At 40.2% G+C, this 27,713-nt stretch overlaps 1 protein-coding gene across 3 annotated transcripts in view; it reads right to left on the bottom strand.

Moving 5' to 3' along the window:
• CRYL1 (crystallin lambda 1) overlaps window positions 1–27,713 on the bottom strand; it is a 177,946-nt gene that overhangs the window by 138,472 nt on the left and 11,761 nt on the right. The window lies entirely within an intron of this gene.

Here is a 27,713-nt window from a genome sequence, read left to right as displayed (position 1 = left end):
TCTCTCTCCTAAGCTCCAAGGGCCCCTCCTTTTGCCTCTGCAACTTGTTTCCTGGGCCCATTTCTTCTACCACTTTATTTTCACTATCTCTGTGAAAATAAAATAAAAGTTTTCTGCCCAGGAACAGGGTATAGTTATCATTTAGATGAGTCTTGCTTTTTGTCTTTCAATAAAACTGAAAAAAGTCCCCTTGAATGTCTTATACATTTTTCTTATATTTCTACCTAGATTGCATATATTTTTTGGTAATTGTAGCAAATTTTTAATTATTTTCTAACCACATATGGTCAATTTATAGAAACAATTTATTTTCCACCTGACATGTATTATTCCCAGCCTTGAAATTTTACCAACAAAGTCTATGTTCAAATTTCACCCTTTTAAATTTCACCTAATAGTAAAGTGTTCACTGTCAACTTGGCTAGAACTATTCAACTTCTCCTGGAATCTCCTATTATTCATACATCACATATCTGTTTCCCTCCCAGGGCATGGGGGTAGATTGTAAATATTTTAGGTTTTGCGGGCCATACAGTCTCTGTCACAACTACTCCTGCAGAGTGAAAGCAACCCACAGACAATATGTAAACAGTGGGCATGGCTATGTTCCAATAAAACTTTATTTATGGCATGCCAAGGATTGGAATGGACAGTTCTGCCTCACTTTCTACAGAAGTGGAATTCCCACAGTAACAGGACAGCTATAGCAAGACAGAACCAAAAACCCCCAGACCCTAGAGTCAGTAGAGATAGCAACCTAACCACAGGAATCTGGCCAAGGCCAGTATATCAGTTCTCTACCATCTATTATCACAATCTTAGGGGTTAAGAATTTGGGGCAAGGCTCAAATAGGCTCACTTGCATGGCTGCAGTAAGTTGAGGGCTGCAGTCAGTTGGTTGGGGGCTACTGGTCTAAGCCAAGCATGTCAAACTCAAAGGCTAACACGGGCCAAATAAACAAGGTTTAAGTTTATGTGGGCTGCAAAAAAACAAAAGCTTCAATTTTCATAGAAATGTAGGTTTATTTCTATAGATCTCACAAATTAATAAGCGTAACGCAAATAAAGTTATTTTTCTTATTCTCCGAAAGCAAAATATTTCTTGTTGCACACACCAAACAAGTCAGTCCAAGACTAATGGCGTGACAATCGGCTGCTAAAATATTTGCTGCTGGTATTAGTGGAGAGAAAATTATGTGTCTGTGCATAAGGCGCATAAGGGAAATGAATGCAACACGATTATAGTAATCAGTCATTAGCGAACGTTGTAGTTCGTTATTATAAATTATGTATAACAAAATAATGTAAAAATTAAGTCACAAAATTTTTAGTAAAATGTTTCTTGCATAACGTTATATTGGCTGGGCTGCAAAAATATTCATTGTGGGCCACATGCGGCCCTTGGGCCACAAGTTTGACATGCGTAGTCTAAGATGTCTTTACTCATCTGTCTAGCAGTCGGAGTTAGCTAGTGCTGGATGACAGCTGGGTCCCCTATCTCTACTGGCTAGGCTGAGCTGACTGACAGGATGGAGGATGGAAGGCGGGAGTGGGAGCAGCGAAGTCCCTGGCCAAGCCTGGAGTCAGGGAGTGGGAGCAGCAAAATCACAGGGCAAAAGGGGATAAGCACAGGAATAGGAGCAGTGTGTGGCCATTCTGTGATCTATTATCCTCAGTTATTCCAGCCCATGGTATGTGGGAAAACTGAAAGTCAGTTTCAAACCAGAACAGACCAGTCTAGGGGCATCCAGATCAAAGCTGAGATCAAGAAGTTTCAGCAAGTGTGCAGAGATCAGGGTAGCAAGTTATAAACAAGCCCCGAGGCCGTTACTGGGAACACCAAGTTCAGGGACAAGCAGTTCAGTTACTTAGGAGACGGAGTCCAGGGCAGCCACCTCATTTCAGAGGTCACTTCTGGTGGTTTATTAAATCCATATCTATTTAGAAAGCAGATTCATTTTTAGGTGGATTGAGTACCACAACAACAATCTTCAGCTGGTAGAGAGGTGGCAGTAAAGACACTGAGGAGAGTAGGTTTACTCAAAAGAGTGTGATTTCTGATACAGACTCCAACCAGACAAGGCAGCTTCTTCATGGCCCACACCAGGGAGTCCTGGTCCCTCGAGGGCAAGACTGGCCCCATCACTATGTGGCAAGGAGACTGGATCTAAATCATACGAAGTAAAACACTCCTCATCTATGGGTCCATATAAAACTTTGCTTACTTGATTTTTTTCTTCTTAAAATATATTCATCCTCTCAAATTCTTAATTAAGACCTAGTATGTGCCCAGCAAATATAATGCAAAACAAAAACCAAGTAGTGAAGCATCTGCCAATGAGCTTTTCCAAGGTCAACTACCTTTCTGTTCTGAGATTTAAATATGTTAAGTTTGCCCTGGCCAGGTGGCTCAGTTGCCTGAAGCTCTGTTCCATATACAAAAAAGTTGCAAGTTTGATTCCCACTCAGGATACATACAGAAGGTGGCCTATCAATGTTTCTCTCTCACATAGATGTTTCTCTCTCTCTCTCTCTCCCTTCTTCTCTCTCTCTATGAAAAAAAAAAAAAATCAGTTAAAAAACATATCCTTACCCTCAGTGGATAGAGCATCAGCCTTCGGACTGAAGGGTCACAGGTTCGATTCTGGTCCAGGGCATGTACCTCGGTTGCAGGCTCCATCCCTGGCCCCAGTTGGTAGGGGAGCATGTGGGAGACAACCAATCAATGTGTCTCTTTCACATTGATGTTTCTCTCTCTGTGTCTCTCCCCATCCCTTCCACTCTCTAAAAACCAATGGAAAAATATCCTTAGATTAGGATTAACAAAAAAAACAAAACAAAACAAAAAACAAAAACAAAAAATCCTCAGGTGAAGATTTTTAAAAATTAAATATGTTAAGTTTTTTGTGTGTGTGTATGTTTTTAATCTTTATTGTTGAAAGTATTACATATATCCCCTTTTTTTCTCCCATTGATAAAAATGTTAAGTTTTAAGTTACTCATTTTGCTAACCCTGGTAGGAAAAGAACAGTCTTGGATGACAGCTTTTTAACTTTAATTTTTTAATTCACTGAGATCTCTGGGCATGGTATGAGTTGTGATAATAATTTCTTAAATCTTCTAATGTTTTATTAATTTTTAAAAAATCAACTTCATCCAGTTTAAGTTCATTTTTACAAGTTCAAAATCAAGATGCACCATTTCTATTCATTTAAGATTTGTTTAACAGTTGTTACACAGAATTTTCATGCAGAGGTAATGAATTTCAACATTTTATTTTCTACTACAGAATGTTCAGGAGAATCTGAATATGGGAAGTGAACCAAACTACAAGGATGGAACTGATGGCAGGAAAAAGACTATGAAGAACTGCCTTTTGAGATTCAAGAAAAGGTTCCCATTACTCAGTTAAAACAATTACTGAGCTAGTGCCCATGATGTTCCAGGCTCTATGGACAAGAAACTTGCACCTTGCTATTTCTGTGCCCACATGGCTCTCTGTGCCCATATGGCTCTCACAGAGATCACATAACATCTGAATAACGAGGGGTACTTGAGAGTCCTCATGAAGCTCACAACCTAGTGTAATGAATGAAGAGTGTCATAAAAGGACCCAATCAGGAAGACAGGCTGTTTATATTTGTTAACAAAAGGTTCTCCTTATACCTTATGCCAAATATATGGTCAGGAACATTTTAATCTTTGGTTCCTGAACATATAAGGACTATAGCCAATACAGTGTTGCTGTTGACATGAGCTAATGTTATTGTTAACCTGAGGTTGACACAGTTTACTGACTGAAAGCAGCAGCAATAATTCTTTCCTGGCTGAAAAAATTTTGAAACTCAGACTTCACATTACTGATCAAAATAATTACAAAAATAAGGCTTGAACTCAATTCTCTTAAGTGGTCTCTCTGTACAGGAAAGGCACTTTGAAAATCTTTTGATTTAAAAAGGGAAAGCAGGTGGCACAAGACCAAAAATTTAGTACTCCTTAGGAAGGCAACATGACACTCCTCAACCTAATTTTCCTGAAGCACTTTGCACACAATAACTTGAGAAGAAAGAGGAAGTCAGTTATAAGATACCCTGAGATTCCCTACTTTCAGCCAAAGAGGTACAACCAGTTCTGCATATTTACATTAACTCAACTTAAATCTGAATGAGTTGTAAAGATTCAGTCTCTGCTATTGAGGAAAGAACTGTGTGCACTCTAAGTCTTAGATACATAAGAATTCAGTACATTTGCTTTTTCTATAATAAGTCAGATAACAGTAAGAAATTATCTGAAGTTGTATATTAAATATGCTCTGTTTAAAAAATAAATTATTTTGGAATTTTTGGTTTAAAAGTCTTACAAACTGATATCTAAAAGTTCAATCTAATTGGCACCAATAACATTAAGAAACACTAGGTTTTCAGCCCTGGCTGGGTGGCTCAATGGGTTGGAGTGTCATCCTGTGCACCAAAAGGCTGTGGGTTTGATTCCTGGTCAGGGCACATATCTAGGTTTCGGGTTCAATCCCTGGTCAGGGAGCATATGGGAGGCAACCGACTAATGTTTCTCACATCGATTTTTTTTCTCTCTCTCCTTCTTCTCTCTCTAAAAATCAGTGAAAACATATCCACAGGTAAGGATTTAAAAAAAAAAAAAGAAACACTAGCTTTTCATCAAGCAAAGTAGCAGAGTAACAAGAATACCTTTAATCTGGCCTTTAAAAAATGGGGGAAAAAACCTACCCACAATTTCCCCATGTACTCCTAATGCCTGAAAGGACTTCAAAAGTGGCCAAAACCTTTAATGATATACCTAAAAAAGAAGGTCTAAAATATAAATACCCCCCAAGATACAGAACAAAGAACTTTTCAGTTAGGTATTTTACAGTTTTTTTTCTTGGTCACAACTGAGTTGGAATTGGCTCTATGAAATAAAAGATGAAATGAGAGGATCCCAAAATGGTGGCCGGTAGGACATCAGGGAGGAAAAGAGTGTGAGTGAGTAAAGGAGCGAGAGAGGCGTATGTGGACGTGTGTGGTGTGTGGGTGGGTGAGTGAGGGACAGTTAGATCTCACAGGAGTCTCGGCAGATCGGGCTCTCCTAGATGGGGAGCCCCTGCTATTGGCATGGGCATTCCCATGCCCGTGGGGCTTTGTCATGGAACCCATACCATCTTAGAGAGGGGAGCAGTGGAGGCCAGAAGTGCAGACACACCAACACTCAGACTGGCCTCAGACACCACCCCGGACGGTGCAGGGAGCAGCTTGCCAGCCATGACCCAAGTGGGACCACCACTGTGCCCTGGCAGTGAGTGGAGCAATACCTCCCCGCAGGCTCCCAGACGTCTGCAGTGAGTGCTTGCCAGAGCGACCTCCACATGCGCCTCTTCACCCCTTCACCAGGACCCAGCACTCTAGGATCCGATGCTAACAGGGCTGCTGTAGCGACAGGGCCCCCAGTGACACCCCAATCCTGGAATCAGGTCAGCGCTGCCCTAGCAACTCAGAGCTGCCCAGCGACCAATCCAAACCCGGTTCCAGGACAGCGCTGCTGTAGTGACACAGAGCTGCCCAATGAAGCCCTAATCCTGGACCCAGGTCAGCGGTGCAACAGTGACATAGAGCTGCCCAGTGATGCCCCAACACCCAGCCCCAGGTCAGCAGTGCCATAGCAACCAGGAGCTGCCCAGTGACACACCAATCCCAGGCTCAGGTCAGGAATGCCACAGTGACACAGAGCCACCAGGCGACTGTCCCAATACTGGCCCTAGGACAGAGCAGTCAGTGCAACCCAGTGCACCCACCCATGGGTCACAGCACTCTGCAACAAGTTCACTGCTAGAGGGTTCTGGGGCGCCACCCTGCTGCAGGATCCAGGGACACAAACTGAACTGCAGGCCAGAGAGCTCTGGGGACTCACAGGGGGTCACACACAGAGGATCAGAGGATGTGTGCACGTACCCTCCCTCACCCCCAGCCCACCCTCAACCACAAACATCTGAATCAGACAACAGAAGGGGGTACAACTCAGAGCAGAGTCAATAAATTTTTGAAATCCCAGCAACAACACAGAGCAGGGTAACGATTAAAGAACCAGCTCTGAATAGGACTAAGGCGAGCCAGACTGATGAGTAGAAGAACCGAAGGACCTTCACTACTGCAAATTTTTTTTTCTTTTTTCACCTTTTAACTAAGAAACCAATTTTTTTTCTTCTTTTTCCATCACCTGATTTTACCCTTTTAATTACTACATTTTTATTTTTATCCAGTATTATTACTGCTACCATTTTACCATTTTTTAAAGTGCCATTTTATTTTCTCTTTATTTTATTTTGGGATTAGTGTTCTCCATTCTATTTTCATCGTTCCTTTAGCATCAATTTTCCCTACCTCAATTTTACCTCTATGCTAAAACCCTCTCCCTCACTTTTCCCCTTTTGTTGTCCTGTTTCTCTTACCCTATTCCTGCTTTAGATTTTCCCCATTCCTTCCGTTTACCTCCTGTCAAAATTTCACCCTACTTATATATCCTATTTCCAATCCACTGCTCTAAATCCTTATACACATATCCCTTATCTTTCTTCACTATCCAAAATTTTTTTCTTCTTCTTCTTTTATCTTTCTATTGTTTTGTTGCTATTTGCTTGATTGTTGAGTATACAGTTTTGTTGTTGTTGTTGCTTATTTGTTTTTTGTGTGTATCTGTGTGTCTGTGTGTGTTTTAGGACTGGTTGTGAGGCTATTTCTCTTTTTGTTTTTCTTTTTTTCTGCTGGTTTTTCCCCTCCCTCAACCCCCCCCCCCCGCCCCCCAGCTACTTTTGTGCTTCTGTTTTTCCTTGCCTCTCTTGATATTATTGGTTGTTTCTAGTTTGCATTCATCTCCAGGGAACTGTTGCTGGAATTTGTTGGGATTAGTGGCGGTTCTATAGGAGTTTTCTCCTCATATAAATAGTCTCTTCCCCTCTTCTACTTCAGTCTCTCTTTTAGCTTTTTTTTTCCTTTTCTTCCCCCCTCCTTTTTCCCAATTTCATTTTTGCACTCCTTTCCCCCCGCCCTTCTTTTCATTTCTTTTTTCTCTTTTATCTTTTTCTCTTCTTTCTTCCTTATCCCCTAATTCTCTTAATTCTGGTGGTCACCTTTATGTGGGGTTACTAATATCATGAATATATTTGTGTTTAGTGCCTGGTACGTGGTGCTTTGTTGTGTTGTATTTTGTGCCTTTAAATCAATGCAGCAGATCCAAGCAACGGCAGCCTCCTGAGCACCACACCCTCTGTCTGAGGAACAGCAGCTGTACGTGAAGCCTCCCTCCACCAGCCAGAAGAGCCACCACAGCTGTGAACAGCACCCACCAGAGGAGCTGCTGCCAACTGAGGAGCAGCTGCTACCAAAACCACCCGAAGAGCAACCACAGCCCAAGAAGCCACTGCCACCCAGGGAGCAGCCACTGAATGACTCAACATCTAGATATGTCGGTGAGATCAAACATGGGTAGACAAAGAAACCCCCAAAGGAAAGAAAAGGAGGACTCTCCAGAAAAGCAGCTAAGTGATACAGAGGCATGCAACATTACAGAAAAAGAATTCAGAATAAGGATCCTAGAGTGCATAAACCAGATGGAGGAAAAAATCAATAACATATGCAAGAAGCTAGAAGAAACAGATGAAAAAATCAACAACTTAAGTAAGACCCAAGAAGAAATGAAGAGCGATATAGCTGCAATAAAAAATACCATGGAAAGTATCAACAGTAGACTAGGAGAAATGGAGGACCGAATTAGTGAATTAGAAGACAAGGAAGCAAAACACACCCAAACTGTACTGCAATTGGAGAAAAAAATTAAAAGACAAGAGGAGAGCCTAAGGGAGCTTTGGGACAACATGAAACGAAACAACATACGAATAATAGGGGTGCCAGAACAAAAGAAAGAGGAATAAGGATTAGAAAACCTATTCGAAGAAATAATATCAGAAAACTTCCCTGAGGTGGGGAAGAAAAAAGTCACACAAGCCCAGAGAGTCCCAAACAAGGTGAACCCGAAAAGACCCACACCAAGACACATCATAATTACCATGGCAAATGTTCAGGACAAAGAGAGAATCTTACAGGCTGCAAGAGAGAGACGGAAAGTTACATACAAGGGATCTCCCATTAGATTATCAAATGATTTCTCAACAGAAACACATCAGGCCAGAAAAGAATGGACAGAAATTTACAAAGTGATGCAAAGCAAAGGACTGAATCCAAGAATACTCTATCCAGCAAGGCTATCATTCAAAATTGAAGGGGAAATAAGAAGCTTCACAGACAAAAAAAGGCTAAGGGAGTTTATCACCACCAAGCCAGCCATGCAAGAAATGCTAAAGGGACTGGTGTAAAAAGAAGAAATAAAAAGCTCAGAAAGAAAACAGCCACACAAAAAAAGAAATGGCTACAAACAAGTACCTTTCAATAATAACTTTAAACGTAAATGGACTAAATGCTCCAACCTAAAGACATCGAGTGGCTGAATGGATAAAAAAACATGACCCATACATCTGCTGTCTACAAGAGACCCACCTCATTAGAAGGGACTCACACAGACTGAAAGTGAAGGGATGGAAAAATATCTTTCAGGCAAATGGAAAGGAAAAGAAAGCTGGGGTAGCAATACTTATATCAGACAAATTAGACCTCAAAGTGAAGGCCATAGCAAGAGATAAGGAAGGCCACTTCATAATACTAAAGGGATCAATACAACAAGAACATATAACCCTGGTAAACATATATGCACCCAATGCAGGAGCACCCAAATTCATAAAAAAACTCCTAGAAGATATCAAAGGAGAGATCGACAACAATACAATCATAGTAGGGGACTTTAATACACCACTGACATCACTGGATAAATCCTCTAGACAAACAATCAGCAAAGAAACAGCAATCCTAAATGACTCACTAGATCAGATGGACTTAATTGACATCTTCAGAACACTTCACCCCAATGCCACGGAATACACATTCTACTCAAAGGCTCATGGGACAGCTTCAAAAATAGACCACATATTGGGTCACAAACAAAGTCTCCCCAAACTCAAGAAGATTGAAATCATACTAAGCATCTTCTCAGATCACGATGGGATAATATAAGAAATAAATTACAATAAAAACAACCAAAAATACTCAAACACTTGGAAGCTGAATAGCATGTTATTAAATATTGAATGGGTTACCAATGAGATCAAAGAAGAAATTAAAAACATCCTGGAAACTAATGACAATGAAAACACAACAATCCAAAACCTATGGGACACAATGAAAGCAGTCCTGAGAGGGAAGTTTATAGCTCTACAGGCCTATCTCAAAAAACAAGAAAAAATGGTAGTAAATCATCTAACTCTACAACTCAAAAAATTAGAAAGAGAGCAACAAGAAAACCCCAGAGTGAGCAGAAGGAAGGAGATAATAAAGATTAGAGCAGAAATAAATGACATAGAGACCAAAAAGACAATACAGAAAATCAATGAAACCAAGAGCTGGTTCTTTGAAAGGATAAACAAGATTGACAAACCTCTAGCCAGACTCACCAAGAAGCAAAGAGAGAGGACCCAAATAAACAAAATCAGAAACGATAGAGGCGAAATAGCAACAGACCCCACAGAAATACAAATGATTGTTAAAAAATACTATGGACAGCTCTACTCCAACACACTAGACAACCTGGAGGAAATGGACAAATTCCTAGAAAAATACAACATTCCAAAACTCAATCAGGAAGTATCTAAAAATCTCAACAGGCCAATAACTATGGAAGAAATTGAAGCAGTCATCAAAAAGCTTCCAGCAAACAAAAGCCCAGGACCAGACGGCTTCAGAGGGGAGTTTTACCAAACATTCAAGGAAGAACTAAAACCTATCCTCCTCAGACTACTACAAAAAATTCAAGAGGAAGGAACACTTCCAAGCTCATTCTATGAAGCCAGCATCACTCTAATACCAAAACCAGACAAAGACAACACAATGAAAGAGAATTACAGGCCAATATCCCTCATGAACATAGATGCCAAAATCCTCAACAAAATCTTAGCAAATCGGATCCAGCAGTACATCAGAAAGATCATACACCATGACCAAGTAGGATTTATCCCAGGGATGCAAGGATGGTACAATATCCGCAAATAATAAACGTAATACATCACATAAACAAATTGAAAGAAAAAAACCACATGGTCATATCAATTGATGCAGAAAAAGCATTTGACAAAATCCAACACCCATTTTTGATAAAAAAAACTCTCAGCAAGGCGGGAGTAGAAGGATCATACCTCAACATAATAAAAGCCATATATGACAGGACCACAGCCAACATCATACTCAATGGACAAAAACTAACACCATTTCCCCTAAGAACAGGAACAAGACAGGGATGCCCACTCTCACCACTCCTGTTCAACATAGCACTGGAAGTATTAGCCATTGCAATTAGGCACGAAGAAGAAATAAAAGGCATCCAAATTGGAAAAGAGGAAGTAAAACTATCCTTATTTGCAGACGACATGATATTATACATACAAAACCCTAGAGACTCCATCAAAAAGCTACTAGACTTAATACATGAATTTGGCAATATAGCAGGATACAAAATTAACCCCAAGAAATCTGAGGCATTTCTATATACCAATAGTGAACTTTCAGAAAGAGAGATTATAAAAACAATCCCATTTACCAATATGCTCAATTAATATTTGACAAAGGAGGCAAGAACATACAATGGAGCCAAGATAGTCTCTTCAATAAATGGTGTTGGGGAAATTGGACAGATATATGCAAGAAAATGAAACTAGATCACCAACTTACACCATACAAAAAAATAAACTCAAAATGGATAAAGGACTTAAATGTACGATAGGAAACCATAAAAATTCTAGAAGAATCCAAAGGCAACAAAATCTCAGACATATGCCGAAGCAATTTCTTCACTGATACAGCTCCTAGGGCACTTGAAACTAAAGAGAAAATGAACAAATGGGACTACATCAAAATAAAAAGCTTCTGCACAGCAAAAGAAACCATCAACAAAACAACAAGAAAGCCCACTGCGTGGGAAAACATATTTGCCAATGTCATATCTTATAAGGGCCTAATCTCCAAAATTTATAGGGAACTCATACAACTTAACAAAAAGAAGATAAACAATCCAATCAAAACATGGGCAAAGGACCTAAATAGACACCTTTCAAAAGAAGACGTTCAGAAAGCCAAGAGACATATGAAAACATGCTCAAAGTCACTAATCATCTGAGAGATGCAAATCAAAACAACAATGAGGTACCATCTCACACCTGTCAGACTGGCTATCATCAACAAATCAACAAACGACAAGTGCTGGAGAGGATGTGGAGAAAAAGGAACACTCATGCACTGCTGGTGGGAATGCAGACTGGTGCAGTCACTATAGAAGACAGTACGGAATTTCCTCAAAAAACTAAAAATGGAACTCCCATTTGACCCTGTGATCCCACTTCTAGGAATATATTCCAAGAAACCAGAAACACCAATCAGAAAGGATATATGCACCCCATGTTCATAGCAGCACAATTCACCATAGCTAAGATCTGGAAACAGCCTAAGTGCCCATCAGCAGATGAATGGATTAGAAAACTGTGGTACATCTACACGATGGAATATTATGCTGCTGTAAAAAAGAAGGAACTCTTACCCTTTGCAGCAGCATGGATGGAGCTAGAGAGCATTATGCTAAGTGAAATAAGGCAGTCAATGAAGGAAAAATACCACATGATCTCACTCATTCATGGATAATAGAGACCATTATAAACTTTTGAACAATAATAAATACAGAGGCAGAGCTGCCTCAAACAGATTGTCAAACTGCAGCGGAAAGGCCAGGGAGGGTTGGGGGGCAGGTGGGAGGGGGGATAAGAGATCAACCGAAGGACTTGTATGCATGCCTATAAGCATATATGCATAACCAATGGACATAAGACACTGGGGGGTAGGGGCATCCAGGGGATTGTTAAGGGCGCGGGGGGGGGAAGGACACATATGTAATACCCTTTGTAATACTTTTAGCAATAAAAAAACAATAATAATAAAATAATAATAAAAAATAAATAAATGTTTGAGACCCAAGGCAGACCCATCCTCCTGGTTAACAAGTCCCAGATCACTGGACCCCTAGGGGCTTCTACCTCTCAGAGCCCAAGCAGGGTGCCCAGGGCCAGAAAGAGACAGCAAAATGGGGAGACAAAGAAACAATCCCCAAAGGAAAGAAAAAGAGGAATTGATAGAAAACAAACTAAACAAAATAGAGGCAAGCAATATGACAGAGAAAGAATTCAGAGTAATGGTTATAAAGATGCTCAACCATCCAGATGAGAAATTCACCAACATATGTAAGAATCAAGAGGAAATGAAGAATAATATAGATGTAATAAAGAACACAATAGAAGGTTTCAACAGTAGACTAGAAGAAGCAGAGGCTCAAAGGAGTGAGTTAGAAGACAGGGTGGAAAAAAACCCCAACCTGAACAGCAATTGGAAAAAAAATTTAAAAAGCAAGAGGAGAGTTTAAGGGAGCTTTGGGACAACATGAAATGAGGCAACATATGCATAATAGGGGTGTCAGAAGGACAAGAAGAAGAACAAAGAATAGAAAACCTATTTGAAGAAATAATGACAGAAAACTTCCCTGACTTGAGGAAGAAAAAAGTCACACAAGCACAAAGAGTCCCAAACACGATGAACCCCAAAAGACCCACACCAAGACATGTCATAATTACAATGGCAAATGATAAAAACAAAGAAAGAATCTTAAGAGCTTCAAGAGAGAGACAGAGAATTACCGACAAGTGACCTCCCATTAGATTATCAACTGATTTCTCAACAGAAACACATCAAGCAAGAAGGGAATGGAATGAAGTATACAAAGTGATGCAAAGCAACGGACCTAACCCAAGAATACTCTACCCAGCAAGGCATCATTCAAAATTGATGGTGAAATCAGAAGCTTCGCAGACAAAAAATAGGCTAAGGGAATTTATTACCACCAAGCCAGCAATTCAAGAAATGCTAAAAGGACTGTTGTAAAAAGAAGAAATAGAAAGGAAACAAGGAATGCAGGCATAAAGAATTAAAATGGCAACAAACAAGTACATATCAAAAAATTAAAAATGGAGCTCCCATTTGACCCAGTAAATCCACTTCTAGGAATATATCCCAGGAAATCAGAAACACCAGTCAGAAAGGATATATGCACCCAATGTTCATAGCAGCACAATTCACAATAACTAAGATTTAGAAACAGCCTAAGTGCCCATCAGCAGATGAGTGGATTAAAAACCTGTGGTTCATCTATACAATGGTATACTATGCTGCTGTTAAAAAGGAGAAACTGCCCTAGCCGGTTTGGCTCAGTGGATAGAGCATCAGCCTGAGGACTGAAGGGTCCCAGGTTCGATTCCAGTCAGGGGCATGTACTTGGTTGCAGGCACATCCCCAGTTAGGGGTGTGCAGGAGGCAGCTGATCGATGTTTCTCTGTCATCAATGTTTCTAACTCTCTATCCTTCTCCCTTCCTCTCTGTAAAAAATATATAAAATATTTTTTTAAAAAAAGGAGAAACTCTTACCATTTGCAACAAAATGGATAGCCCTGGAAAGCATTATGCTAAGCAAAATAAGCCAGTCAGAGAAAGATAAATATCAGATGATCTCACTCATTTGTGAAATATAATGAACAACCTAAACTGATGAACCAAAATTCAACCAGAGATAAAAAACACTTTAATTATAATAGAAATAATCCTGGTATTTGCAGATTTTTAATATTTCCTACAACTTTTGTGATATTATACTATTGTAGTACAGTTTTGGTAATATTACATTTAAAATCTTTATTCTTGAAATATTATTTTTACCGTATGTAATATTATTATAGACTAGAGGCCCAGTGCACAAAATTCATGCACTTGGGCAGGGGGGTTCCCTCAGCCCAGCCTGCACCCTTTTATAGTCCAGGAGACCTCAGGGGATGTCCAACTGATGGCTTAGGCCCGCTCACCGCCTAAGCAATCAGTCGGACATCCTTAGCGCTGCCAGGGAGACAGGAGAGGCTCTTGCCACCGCCGCTGCACTTGCCAGCCATAAGTCAGGCTTCTGGCTGAGCAGTGTTCCCACTATGGGAGCACACTGACCACCAGGGGGCAGCTCCTACATTGAGAGTCTGCCCTCTGGTGATCAGTGCGCATCATAGTGACCGTTTGTTCCACTGTTCAGTCAATTTGCATATTAGCCTATTATATAGGGTAAAATAATTTTTCCTGAAATAGTAACCTTTATTGCATGTAACATTATTATACTTAAAATCATTTTTCTTGAAATATTATATTAATATTTATTGCATATAACAATATTCTATTTAAAATTGTTTTTCTTGCAAAAAAACCCCAAAAAACTCCAGGTTTCAAGCGGATCCCATTGGTCTCCATACAAGGATCTCTGCCCAGCCAAGGGCAGAGTAATATTTTGAGCCACTTGTGGAGAAGTAGCTCTGGGGCAGGGAAACACACCCACCATATTCTCTAAAAGCTAAATAACATCTACCCCCACCTAAAGCCCTTTCAGAAACAGACTTTTGAGTGATTAAGATTGACACCTGGCTAGCAAGCAAAGGGGGACAAAGGCAGAGCAGGGGAAATTTACTGACCCAGGCCTGGGCCCCATGCTGCTAAAAAACCTACTTTAAAAGGCAGACTGGCCCCTCCTGTTTGCAGCCAAGGCCTGTGGAAGCAGACACAAACGGTGGATCAATGGATCACTTGTAGCTACAAGCAGGTTACTGAAAGCCAAAACATAGTGCCTGCAAGTGGTTACTACCTAAGTACCTAACAGGAAGCCCAGAACTGGCAGACAGAACGGAAGAGTAGGATCCAAAGAGAGCTCCCAGAGGGGAACTAAACTTGCCGGAAACAAATGCTCTTCAGTTTTGTTACTTTTTTTCCTTCCTTTTTTTTCTTTTTTTCTCTTTTTTCCTCCCTTTTTTCTCCTTTTAAAAAAAAAAATATTTTTAATGATTTCAGACATGAAGGGAGAGGGAGAGGGGGAGAAACATCAATGATGAGAGAGAATTATTAATTGGCTGCCTCCTGCAAGCCCCCTACTGGTGATCAAGTCAGCAACCAGGACATGTGCCCTGACTGGGAATTGAACCCGGACCTCCTGGTATAGGTCGAAGCTCAAACACTGAGCCACACTGGCCGGGCACTTCTTTTATTTTGGGGGTGTTTTTTTTTCTTTCTTTTTTTCCCCCCTTTTAAAATTTATCTTCTTTATCTACTATAGACCAAAGGGGCCACATGCTAACCTAACAAGCTCAGGGAAGGCCTGCATGGCGGTCTTGCAAACTCAAAGACCTAAAGTAACCACAAAGGATGGTCTGAAATTAAACTTTAACTAAAAGTAGTTTTGGTGGATAGTTATCTCCTAGGTTGGCATCTTCACTGACAAAGTCAACCTTTACCTTAACTGAGCCTATCTGTCTTTTTGCATCTATGATAACATATCCTTGAAATCTCTGGGTAACTTGTAACTTCCCTTTTTCTGGACCCTTGGGGTACAGCCTAGGTGCCAGGACAGATACCACAAATTCCTTCATTGTTATTGTTATCACGTTAATTGTTAACTGTTAACTATCCTGCACCCACCGAAGTATGTGTTTATCATTTTACTTTTTATCTAATCTCGGGTTTCCCCACTTTGCTTTCTCCCACCTCTCTAATCTATCACCAGTGGGTTTCATGTAACCCACCTACATCCCTTCCTTTGACTGCAATGTATAAAAATAGATGAGAAACCGCCATTCTCTGGAGCACTATCCCAATCTGTTGAGATACTGCTTCTAGGCAATTGTGGACAGTTTGGCTCAAACTCACAAAAATTCTTTACATGTTTGAATGTTTTCACGTTAACACTGCTTTATTGATTTGTTATTATTCTAATCTCTGTTGTTTTATTCATATATCTAACTTTCCTCTTCTCTTTTCCTACTCAATTTTTTTTCTTTTCTTTCTCTTTTGTTTTTCTCCTGCTTTTTCATCTTTTTTGTTCTTTTATTTTAGATCTATCTGCTTTCTCCTCTATTTCCCTTTACAAATTATTTTTGTCTCTTCACTTCTCTTGTCCCTCTTTTATTTTAAACTCCTTTTCTTCCCCTATTCCTCTAACTCTCCATTCTTATTTTCTTTATTTTAGCTCTGCATCTACATATTCTGCCACCCCTTTTCTTGTTTTTTTTGTTTGTGCTTTTGTTAGAGTGTTGTGTTTTGTCTTCCCTTCATATTTTCTCTTTCTTTTCTTTTTTCTATCATTCTTGCACTCTTTTCTCTTTCATAATTCTCTCTTCTCTGGTAGTTGCTTTTGTTGGTGCTGCAGGAGTCTTGTGTATGTTTTTGATTTTCTTCTGTTTCCTGTTTTGTTTTGTTTTTTTTGTTTGTTTGTTTTTTTTATTTTATTGCTTAAAGTATTACAAAGGGTATTACATATGTGTCCATCCCCCCCACCCCCCGCCCTAGACAGTCCCCTAGCCTCCCCTATCCCCCAGTGTCTGTTTCCTGTTTTTATATTTTGTTCTGTTCAGTCAGTACCTCCACAACAGCTCACACAACGTGGTTGGGGTGAGCCACATAGTCAACCAGGCTCAGAGGAGACTCCATCCTCGAATGGAACAATAACCTTAGACACAAAACTACAACAGGAGGACCCAAATAACACAAGTAAGAGGCTTTCCTAGAGCAGCCAGCTCAGGAGATATAAGAGAATGCACCACGGGGACCCACAAAACACCTACTATATAAGACCCCGCAAAGTCTGGAAGGCAGAGCAGTTTGAGTTAATACACAGAAACCAATCAAAGGGACAGATAAACAGGCAGACTGAGAAACAACCCCCAAATGAAAGAAAAGGAGGAATCTCCAGAAAAGAAACTAAATTAAATGAAGGCAAGCAATTTTTCAGGTAAATAATTCAGAGTATTGGTAATAAGGGTACTCCAACAATTCAGTGAGAACTACAAGCAACTAAATAACAATTATAAGAAAATTAATGAAAATATTAAGGGAATTAATGAGAGCTACACCAACATGGAAAGAGATGTTGAAAGAATAAATAATAATCAATCAGAAATAAGGAAATATATAGCTGAAATAAAGAACATCCTGGGCCCTAGCCAGTTTTGTTCAGTGGATAGAGCGTCAGCATGTAGACCAAAGGGTGCCAGGTTCCATTCCAGGCAAGAGCACATACCTCTGTTTCAGGCTCTTCCCCAGCCAGGGGCCCTGGTCGGGACTCATGCAGGAGGCAACCAATTGATGTGTATCACTCACGTCGATATTTCTATCTATAGTTCCCTCTCTCTTCCACTCTCTAAAAATCAATGGAAAAATATCCTCAGTTGAGAATGAAAAAACAACAACAATAAAACACCCTGGGAGGATTCAAGAGTTGACTGGAAGAAGCTGAGAACCAAATCAGTGAATCAGAAGACAAGGTAGAAAAAACACCATTCAGAGCAGCAAATGGAAAAAAAAAATTAAAAAGCAGAAGGAGAATATAATTGGGCTTTGGAACAACATGAAATGTAACAACATTCACATCATAGAGGTAACAAAAGGAGAAGAATCCAAGCAAGGAACAAAGAACCTGTTTGGAGAAATGATGGTAGAACATTTCCCTAACCTGGTGAAGGAAAAATTCACTCAAGTTCAGTAAACACAGAGAGTCCAAGCCAAGTGAACAACAAAAGACCCACACCGAGCCTTTAAGAATCTTAAAGGCTGCAAGAGAGACCTACAAGGGAGCTCCCATTAGACTATCAGCTGACTTCTCAATAAAACCACTTCAGGCCAGAAGGGAATGGCTTGAAATACACAAGGTAATGAAAATGAAGGAACTGGACCCAAGACTACTCTATCCAACAAGGCTATAATTCAAAATCAAAGGTAAAAAATGGCTAAAAGAGTTTATTACCACCAAACCAGCACTGCAAGAAATGCTTAAGGGACTATTGTAAGAAGAAATAGAAAAAAGAAAAGAACGCAGTCATAAAAAATAAAAATGACGCCCTAGACAGTTTGGCTCAGTGGATAGAGCATCAGCCTGCAGACCGAAGGGTCCCAGGTTCAATCCCAGTCAAGGGCACATGCCTGGGTTGAGGGCTTAATCCCCAGTAGGGAGCGTGCAGGAGGCAGTCAATCAATGATTCTCTCTCATTATTGATGTTTCTATCTCTCTCTTCCTCTCCCCTCCTCTTTGAAATCAATAAAAATATATAAAAATAAAAAAAATAAAAATGGCAACACATAAGTACCTATCAATGTGAGTACCTTAAATGTAAATGGCTTAAATACTCCAATCAAAAGACATAGGGTAGCTGAATGGATAAGAAAACATGACGCATATATATGCTGTCTACGAGAAACCCACCTCAAAAAAACAAAACAAACAAACAAAAAAATGCACCTCAGAACAAAGGACTCACACAGAATGAAAGTGAAGGGATGGAAAAAAAATTTTTCAGGCAAATGGAAATGAAAAGAAAGCTAGGGTAGCAATACTCATATAAGACAAAATAGACTTCAAAGTGAAGGCCATTTCATAATGCTAAAGGGACTGATACAACAACAGGATATACCTCTGTTGAACATATATGCATCCAATACAGGAGCATTCAAATATATAAAAAATTTCTGGAGGATATCATGGGAAAGATCAATAGCGACACAATCACATTAGAGAAATTTAATACTCTACTGCTATCACTGGATAGATCTTCTACACAAAAGATCAACAAGGAAATAGCAATCCTAAATGACTCACTAGATCAGATGGAATTAACTGACATCTTGAGAACATTTCACCCCAAAGCTACAGAATATACATTCTTCTCAAGTGCATATGGGACATTTTCACATCTAAGGACACAGGCTAAATCTCTACAAATTCAAGAAGATTGAAATCATATCAAGCATCTTCTCAGATCATAAAGGCATGAAATTAAAATCAACTACAATAAAAACAACAAAAAACATTCTAACACATGAAGGCTAACTAGCATGCTATTAAACAATGATTGGGTTACCAAACAGATCAAAGAAGAAATCAAAAACATCCTAGAAACAAATTACAATGAACACATAACAATCCAAAAGCTATGGGACACAGTGAAAGCAATTCCGAAGGGGAAGTTCATAGTACTGCAGACCTACCTCAAAAACCAAGAAAAACTTTTAATAAGGTATCTAACCCTACAACTTAAAGAATTAGAAAGAGTACAACAAGAAAAGCCCAGAGTAAGTAGAAGGAAGGAAATAATAAAGAGCAGAGCAGAAATAAATTACATAAAGACAAAAAATATATATATGAAAGAGCAATAAAACCAAGAGCTGGTTCTTTGAAGGATAAACAAGATTGATGATTCTCCAGCCAGACTCATCAAGAAACAAATAAACAAAATCAGAAATGAAACAGGTGACGTAACAACTGACCCAATGTAAATACAAAGGATCGTAAAGAAATACTATGAATGGATAGAGTCCAATAAACTGGACAACCTGGACAAAATGGACATATTCCCAGAAAAAATACAATCTTCCAAAACTCAATCAGGAAGAATCAGAAAACCTGAAAAGGTCAATAACTACTGATAAAACTGAAGCAATAATAAAAAAATTTAAAAATAATTTTAAAAAAGCCGAAACCGGTTTGGCTCAGTGGATAGAGCGTCGGCCTGCGGACTGAAAGGTCCCAGGTTCGATTCCGGTCAAGGGCATGTACCTGGGTGGTGGGCACATCCCCAGTAGGAGATGTGCAGGAGGCAGCTGATCGATGTTTCTCTCTCATCGATGTTTCTAGCTTTCTATCTCTCTCCCTTCCTCTCTGTGAAAAATCAATAAAATATATTAAAAAATAATAATAATAATAATAATTTAAAAAAATAAAAAACTTCCAGCAAACAAAAGCCCTGGTGTGGACCGCTTCACGGGGGAGTTTTACCAAACATTCAAAATAAAACTAACACCCATCCTCCTCAAACTATTTCAAAAAAATTCAAGAGGAAGGAACACTTCCAAGCTCTTTATTATGAGGCCAGCATTACCCTCATCCCAAAACTAGATAAAGACACTAATAAGAAATAGAATTACAAGCCAATGTCCCTGATGAACATAGATGCTAAAATCCTCAACAAAATTTTAGCAAATAGGATCCAGCAATACATTAAAAAGATAATACACCATGACCAAGTGGGATTTATTCCAGGGATATAAGGCTGGTATAATATTCACTAATCAATAAACATGATACATCACATAAACAGACTGCAATATAAAATTCACATCATCATATCAATGGATGCAGAAAAAGCATTTGACAAAATCAACACCCTTTTTTAAAAAATATATTTTTTATTGAATTCAGAGAGGAAGGGAGAGGGAAAGATAGAAACATCAATGATGAGAGAGAATCATTGATCAGCTGCCTCTTGCACACCCTCTACTGGGGATCGAGCCCACAACCCACACATGTGCCCTTGACCAGAATCAAACCTGAGACCCTTTAGTCTGCAGGCCAACGCTCTATCCACTGAGCCAAACCAGCTAGGGCAGAACACCCTTTTTTGATAAAAACTCTGAGCAAAGTGGAACTCTAGGGAGGATATCTCAACAATAAAAACCATACGTGACAAACCTACAGCCAACATCATACTCAATGGGCAAAAACTAAAACCATTTCCCTTAAGAACAGGAACAAGACAGGGATGGCCACTTTCACCACTCTTATTCAAAATAATACAGAAAGTCCTCACCAGAGTGATCAGACAAAAAGAAATAAAAGGCATTCAAATTGGAAAGAAGGAAATAAAACTCATTATTCGCAGATGATATGATATTGACCAATGAATTTGGCAATGTAGCAAGATACAAAATTAACACCCAGAAATCGATGGCATATGTATACACCAATAATGAACTCACAGAAAGAGAAACTAAAAAAAACAATCCCATTTACCATTGCAACAAAAAAGTTAAGATACTTAGGAAAAAACTTAACCAAGGAGGTAAAACTCTACTACTCCGAAAACTACCAGACATCAAAAAAAGAGAGAGAGGAAGATATAATAAAGTGGAAGAATATACCGTGTTCATGGATTGGTAGAATCAACATCATTAAAATGTCCATACTACCCAAGATAATCTATAGATTCAATGCAATCCCAATTAAAATACCAACAGCATATTTCACAGATCTAGAACGAATGCTCCAAAAATTTACATGGAACCAAAAAAGACCCCGAATAGTTGCAGCAATTCTGAGAAAGAACAAAGTTGGAGGAATCATAATACCAGAGTTCAAATTATACTACAAAGCCACTGTACTCAAAACAGCCTGGTACTGGCACAAGAACAGGCATATAGATCAATGGAACTGAACAGAGAACCCAGAAATCAACCCAAGCCATTATGATCAATTAACATTTGACAAAGGAGGCAAGAGCATACAATGGAGTCAAAAGAGTCTCTTCAATACTAGTAATGGTGTTGGCAAAATTGGACAGATACATACAAAAAAAATGAAACTAGACAACCATACACAAGAATAGAAGGAACATATCTTAACTTACACAAGAATAAACTCAAAATGGATAAGACTTAAACCATAAAAGTCCTAGAAGAAACCATAGGCAGCAAAACCTCAGACACTTCTCATAGCAATGTTATAGACTAGTGACCCGGTGCATGAAATTCATGCACATTAAAAGGGAATTAATTAGAGGAAATATTTTAATATTGCTATTTGCCCTTTCTCTATAATAGAAGTGTCAGAGATGACAGAAAATTAGTAAAATGTATATAAAAAATCTTCCTCCTGTCAGAGTCTGGGGTGCGCCATGGGAACCAGAGTCAAGTCCCCGCCCACCCACGTGCGCCTCGAAATCATGCGAGACCCAGACCCGGCCGGCCCTACCCCCGCTGGGTGGGGGGGGGCGTGGCCTCAGGTCCCCCGGCCTGGCACCAGAGCAAGGGTTGTGGCCTCAGGTCCCCCGTCAAGCCCTGCCGGGCAGGGGGCACAGCCTGAGGTCCCCCGTCAAGCCCCGCCAGGCATGGGGTGTGCCCTGAGGTCCCCCGTCAAGCCCTGGTGGGCAGGGGACACAGCCTGAGGTCCCCTGTCAAGCCCCTCCAGGCGGGGTGTGCCGCCTCAGGTCGCCTGCCCCAGCCCAGCACCACACAGCCTCAGGTCCCTGCTGATTGCTCATTAAGGCTCATTACGGGAACTCGGCCTCTGCTGTGGGCGCAGCCATCTTATGTTACGGAATCCCTGCCTCCACTATGGGCACAGCCATCTTGACCGTTATGGCATGACAGGCAATTTGTATATTCCCTCTTTATTAGATAAGATACATCTCCTTGGACAAAGGAAATAAGAAAAAATAAACCAAAGGAACTATATCAAAATAAAAAGCTTCTGCACAGCAAAAGAAATCACCAGCAAAATGACAAGAGAGCCCACTGCATGGGAGAACATGCCAATGATGGTACATCCGATAAGTGGTTAATTTCCAAAATTTATAGGGAACTCATACCACTTAACAAAAGGGAGACAAACAATCCAATTAAAAATAGGGCAAAGGACCTAAATAGACACTTATCCAAAGTGGATATACAGAAGGCCAAGAGACATATGAAAACATGCTCAAAGTCACTTATCTTCCAAGAGATGCAAATCAAAACGACAATGAGGTATCACCTTACACCTGTCAGAATGGCTATCATAAAAAAATCAACAAAAGACAAGTTTTGGTGATGATGTGGAAAAAAGTGAACCCTAGTACACTGCTGGTAGGAATGCAGATTGGTGCAGCCACTGTGGAAAACAGTATGGAGTTTCCTCAAAAAAATTAAAAATGGCACTCCCATTTGACCCAGTGATCCCAATTCTAGGAATATATCCTGAGAAAACCAAAACACCAATCAGAAAAAAATATATGCACCCCTATGTTCATAACACTGCAATTTACAATAGCTAAGATTTGTTAACAGCCCAAATGCCCACTAACAGATGAGTGGATAAAAAAAGCTATGGTACATTTACACAATGGAATACTACACAACTGTAAAAAAAAAGAACTCTTACCATTTGCAACAGCACGGATGGACCTGGAGAGTATTGTGCTAAGCCAAATAAGCCAGTCAGAGAAAGATAAGTATCACATGATCTCACTCATATGTAGAATCTAATAAACAAAATAAATTGATGAACAAAATAGATCCAGAGACATAGAAGCATGGAACAGATTGACAAATTTCAGAAGGAAGGTGGGGGAGGGTGGATTGGTGGGAAGAGATCAACCAAAGAACTTATATGCATATATGCATAACCCCTGGACACAGACAATAGGGTGGTAAAGGCCTGGGGCAAGGTTGGGGGGTGGGCTGGAAGAGGTCAATCGGGGGAAAGAGGAACATATGTAATACTTTCAACAATAAAGATTTTTTAAAATAAAATAAAAAGAAAGTAGGAATATGTCAATCGGGAAAATATTATTTTATTTAAAATTCCCCCAATGACTGTTTAAAGATTTTTTTATTAATTTCTGGAGAGAGTGGAAAGGAGAGGATAGAGAGAGAGAAACATCAACATGAGAGCAAACATCTATTGGCTACCTCCTGCAGGCCCCCTGCCAGGGATGGAGCCCACAACCCCAGCATGTGCCCTGACCAGGATCAAACCAGCAACCTTTCAGTAGATTGGACCCAGACCAGAGAAGTGGAAGTGCCTGGGAGTTCACACCAACCAAGGACAGCTGTTAGACAATGATGGATAAGGGAATATGAAAGCTAACCTCTCTTGCCTTCAGGGATGACAGACTTTACAGAGTACTTCATGCTCCAAAACTTCCCTGGAATCTTGATGAGCCTGCATTTCTGAAATCATGCCCTCAGTTGGTTTCTTTGTCTTCCTTATCATGTCCCCTCACTACCAAACTGGCTTCTCCTGGGAGCATTTCCTTAATCAACCCGGGCCCAAGAACTCTCATCTCAGGACCTGATTCTGAGGTTCCTGATCCAAGCTAACATAATATAAAGCAATGTATATTAAATACTCAAAGATTTACAAGTGGTACCATGCCAGAGGGCTCAGTGATTGAGCATCGACCTATGAACCAGGAGGTCAGGGCTCAATTCTGGTCAAGGCACATGCCTGGGTTGCAGACTCCATCCCCAGTAGGGGGTGTGCAGGAGGCAGCTGATCAATGATTCTCTCTCATCGTTGATGTTTCCATCTCTCTCTCCCTCTCCCTTCCTCTCTGAAATCAATTAAAAAATAATAAGTAAATAAATAAAAATAAAAAGTGGCACCATAAAGAATGAGCAAACAATGAGAAACTATTAAAAATGAATAGGTATATTTGGAAAAGAACCAAATAGAACTTTTAAAATGAAAAGTTAATTATTGAAATAACTCAATTGATGGTTTAAACAGCAGATCAGACACAGCTAAAACTAGAATTAGTAAACTAGAAGATAGATCTAAAAATTGTAACCATGCCCCTAGCCAGTCTGGCTCAGTGGATAGAGTGTCAGCCTGCAGACTGAAGGATCCTGGGTGTGATTCTGGTCAAGGGCACATACCTCGATGGTAGGCTCGATCCCCAGCCCTGGTGTGTGTGGGAAGCAACCAATTGATGTGTCTCTCTCACATTGATATTTCTCTCTCTGTCCCTCCCCATCACTTCCATTCTCTCTAAAAATCAATGGAAAAATATGCTCAGGTAAGGATTAACAAAAAAATAAAGATTAAAAAAAAAGTGTAACAAGAATATATTCCAAAGAGATAGGGAGAAAAAATATATAAAAGAGAGGTTAAAACAGTGTACAAACCATGTGTTGTGAAAGTGTGCACCTGTATAATATTCCAAACTAATGTCACCTCAATAAATTCAATAAAAAAGGGGCGGGGGGAGTCAGTATAAGACAAAGACAAAAAGGGGGGGGGGGGGTTAAAAGATACGAATGAGTTGGTTCAATATACATATAATCATAATCCCAGAAGGAAAAAAAACCCAGCAATCTCACTCTTCAATATGTATCCTGTAGACACTCAAGCACTTATGCACTGGACATACGCCCCAAACTGACAACAACTCTAATGTTCATCAAAAGGAAAAAGATAAATAAATTATAGCAAAGTCACACAGTAGAGTATTATATAGCAACTAGAGGCCCAGTGCACGAAATTCATGTAAGGGGGAGGAGGGTCCCTCAGTCCAGCCTATACCCTCTCACAATCCAGGACCCCTTGAGGGATCAGGCCTAAACCAGCATTCAGACATCCTTCTCACAATTTGGCACCGCTGGCTACTAACCGCTCTCCTGCCTGCCTGTCTGATTGCCCCTAACCACTCACCTGCCTGCTCATCACCCCTAACCCCTCTGCCTGCCTGCCTCATTGCCCCTAACCACTCACCTACCTGCATGATCACCCCTAACCACTCGCCTGCCTGCCTGATTGCCCCTAACTGCTCGCCTGCCTGCCTGATCGCCCCTAACCACTCTGCCTGCCTGATTGCCCCTAACCGTCTCTGCCTGACTGCCTGATCACCCCTAACCGATCGCTTGCCTGCCTGATCACCCCTAACCATTCTGCCTGCCTGATCGCCCCTAACTCCTCTGCCTGCCTCCTGATTGCCCCGAACCCCTCTGCCTGCCTGCCTGATTGCCCCTAACTACTCTGCATGCCTGCCTGATTGCCCCTAACTACTCTGCATGCCTGCCTGATTGCCCCTAACCGCTCTCCTGCCTGCCTTATTGCCCCTAACTGCTCGCCTGCCTGCCTGATCACCCCTAACCGCCTCTGTCTCGGCCCCCGCCGCCACAACTTCATCCGGAAGGATGTCCGGAATGACATCTGGAAGGTCATTCAGCTGTCCGGTCTAATTAGCATATTACACTTTTATTATTATAGAAGATGAAAACAGATGTACTATAGCTATAAGCAGTAACATGGATGAATCTCAAAAATATTTTTATAAAGCACAAAAATGAGCAAAAGTAAACCATATATTATTTGGTTATATATATAACTATTTTTAAGGCAAGTTAATAGTAAATACAAAATAAAGGATATTTGTTGCTTCTGGTGAAAAGGCAGGGGAGTCAAACCCATGGGATGCACACAGGGTATTGATAACATTCTAGATCTCAAGTTAGATATTTATTATATTCTTCATAAACTAGCATAAATTATCTACTTGGTTGCATACATTACATATTATATTAAAAGTAGTATTTGCAGGATCTCTATAAAGCAAATAGTATAAATGGATGCTGAAGAGCTCAGACCCGCCCTTAACATGTACATAGACCAGGGCTAGAATCTTGTGTCTTACTGGGTCTGTGAGCAGGTTACTGACCATTTATAGACCTAACTTTTCTCATAAAATAATGGCAATAATATCTGATTCACAGGGTTTACTATGAGAATTAATATGGTAAGATTACTAGACTATAAGCTTCATGGTGGAAAGGACTGTATCTGTTTTGTTCCTCTGTGTATCCTTAGTGAATAGCACATGCCTGGAATGTAGTAGGTATTTATGTCAATTCCTCTTCCTTCCATAGCAGTACAGAATAAAGCACTGGTGCCAGGGGGTAGCTATATAGTAGTTGTTTCATTTTGGGGTTTTCGGGGTGTTTTAGATTGACATTTTATCTTGACATTGGCTACATGTCACTATATGTAACAAGCAATCTGACTTCTCTGGATTTCAGGTTCTTAATCTGTTATACAACAGAATTAGGCTCGAATATTTGTATTTGATACCTATATTTTTCTTTTTCTTTTTCCTTTTTTTTAAATATATTTCTTTATTGATTTAAGAGAGGAAGGGAGAGGGAGGAAGAGATAGAAACATCAATGATGAGAGATAATCATTGATTGGCTGCCTTCTGCATGGCCCCCACTGGGGATCAAGCCTGCAATCCGGGCACGTGCCCTTGGCCGGAATCAAACCTGGTATCTTTCAGTCCACAGGCTGACGCTCTATCCACTGAGCCAAACCAGTTAGGGCAATACCTATATTTTTCTTGATGCCTATAGCCTGATAGCATACCCTATATATTAGTCTTTTCAGAAAGTAAATGATAAAAGAATATTTCTGTTACCAAAAAAAAGGCAAATTCAAGTTACATATCCATGGATAGCCCCCAAAGACAGATAATAATCACCTGAATAAAACAACATCTGAGATGTCAAATTGTGTTCAGTGACCATCATCTCAGGTGGGGCCTTGCCATCTGGCACACTGCATTAGCTTGATTCTTCTATTTCGGACCTCCTAATTCTCGTCCTTTCTCGTTTGGCTCCTATTCTTCTTCTGCCCCCTATGGTTATGCCTAAAATTCACCTCTCAGCATCTGGTAAGCTCATCTACTCTCACAACTTTAACTACTAGAATTATCACAGTTAAACTGTGTCCTGCAGTCATTAGATCAATAGATCAAAACAAACCTCAGGACCTCTGTTCCTAAGATGTAATGCCCACGCAGCTGTGGCTTTCACATGGTATAAACCAGTTCTCTGATCCAGAGAGAAGGAAGGATACCCAGGCCTGCAGCCCTGTGGGACACAGCAAAAGTTTACAGATTTATTCAGGCTGGAAGCCT

This window comes from Myotis myotis, unplaced genomic scaffold (genome assembly GCF_014108235.1).
Source record: "Myotis myotis isolate mMyoMyo1 unplaced genomic scaffold, mMyoMyo1.p scaffold_m19_p_3, whole genome shotgun sequence".
Classification (NCBI taxonomy): Eukaryota; Metazoa; Chordata; class Mammalia; order Chiroptera; family Vespertilionidae; genus Myotis; species Myotis myotis.
Note: the sequence above shows the minus strand (reverse complement) of the source record. Positions and strands in the feature narration are given on the sequence as shown.